Genomic DNA, 1,740 nt, shown 5'->3' on the forward strand with positions numbered 1-1,740 from the left:
AGAGAGAGAGAGAGAGAGAGAGAGAGAGAGAGAGAGAGAGAGAGAGAGAGAGAGAGAAAATATATCCCAGAATCAGCAATAGGACCGAAGAACTATAGGTTTTGAGATGGGCACTCACCTCATGAAGAGCAGGCCCAGTACCTGTAGTGGGGTGACAAAGCTTCTGTATGTGGAGAGAAATGTAGGGACAAAGAAGGGGTCTCCTTCCTGCAGTGAAGGCACCAGGTTGTTCACCAACTTAACAACCATTTCATCACTGATGGGAGACTCTCTACATGGCTCCCTCAGATCCTGTGGGGCAGAAGTATTCTCACCATTAGGAAAGATTAAGGTCAAGGACTCAAATAGACACAGGTCTGCAGCATTCTCATTGGTTCCTCTCATTCCAATATTTCCTAAATTATTATTCTGCCAAACACAGAGAAAAATCAGAGTGCTTACCTGGTCTGTGTGGTTCTGGTCCTGGTTACCCTTGGTCACAGTTTTTTTGCTTTCTGGAAAATGGCCACAGGCGTTGAAGGCAAGAGTGAACCCTGTGCCTCCAGACACTACCATGGCCTTCCCTGTTGTCTTTCTTGAGGCCCAAGCCTCTAGTAGTCCTAAGACACCAAGAGAACATCTTGCCCTCTCTAGTGTCTCTGACAAGTGAGTCTGTGGGGCTGCCTCTCAGAGCTTGGCTGTGTAGGGCTTCATTATGAGGTCATTGCCAAGAGGGTTATCTCACTACTGTCCTGTCTTCAGCAGGACTTTCTTATAAAGCCCCTAGATCCCCTCCAACCTCCCAGGAATACAAATAGACACAGTTACACAGGTGCTTCGTGCTCCATTGCTCCCAGGGTTGTTTGGATATAGGCAGGACATCAGCCTTGCAATCTGTCACTACTGTTAAAGTAAACCTGTAACCCTACTCCTAAACTTTTAGCCCAGTCTGCCATAAACCCAAGCCATGATGCCTTGCTTTTATGTGACCTTGTGTGTGTGTGTGTTTGTGTGTGTGTGTGTGTGTGTGTGTGTGTGTGTGTGTGTGTGCATGTATTCTCTGTGGAATGAGAATACATGCATACCTATGACAGGCACCAGCCCCATAATGTCATTGTTCTGACATAGGAATGTCCTTCCATTATTATTTTCCACCCAAAGGATCATATTAAGAATCCATCCCAGATGTTTGCAGCTCTCTGTAATCTGCTGGCTCAGCCACATTCACCAGGTTACAAGATAGAAGCCCCCCTCCCCCAGCAATCTTTCTGGGTGAATTACTCCTGTATTACCTATTCTTCCCACTCTTGCTTGGGTTCTTGGCCCGACAGTCTTCAGTGATGAACTCTGGCCTGCCACCTTCATGAAACCTTTTCCTTCCATACATTGTATTTAGGCATGGTGCTTGTCACAGCAATGGAATGAAAGACTTCCACTCTTTCTCTGTCCCCATCCTGTGTTATGTGGCAGCCAACCTATTCTCTAGTTGCTCATCTCTCTCACTTGCTAGTATCCCATCTATTCTTCTCTACTATGTGTTTTCTTTTTCTCCTGTTCCCAGTTGTGTTTGCTCCTAACTCATTCACTGTTCATCTCCTGGTCAGCTCCCTCTTTCACACAGAGTGTCTGCATCCATGTTTAGCAAGCCGGTGATCTGAGGAGTCCAAGTCATGTGCATGTGTTCAGAATCCTGGGTACTCCAGAATGGGGAGCAGTTCCATTGTTAACATGTTGCCTCACTTTTGTCAAAATGAAGTAGAG

At 46.2% G+C, this 1,740-nt stretch overlaps 1 pseudogene; it reads right to left on the reverse strand.

Annotated features, from left to right (window-relative positions):
• The window catches only part of LOC110309692, a 1,941-nt pseudogene extending 1,322 nt beyond the window's left edge, over nt 1-619 (reverse strand).
• Nucleotides 620-1,740: the final 1,121 nt, after the last annotated feature.

The sequence above is a fragment of the Mus caroli genome, chromosome 14 (genome assembly GCF_900094665.2).
Source record: "Mus caroli chromosome 14, CAROLI_EIJ_v1.1, whole genome shotgun sequence".
NCBI classification, from domain to species: domain Eukaryota; kingdom Metazoa; phylum Chordata; class Mammalia; order Rodentia; family Muridae; genus Mus; species Mus caroli.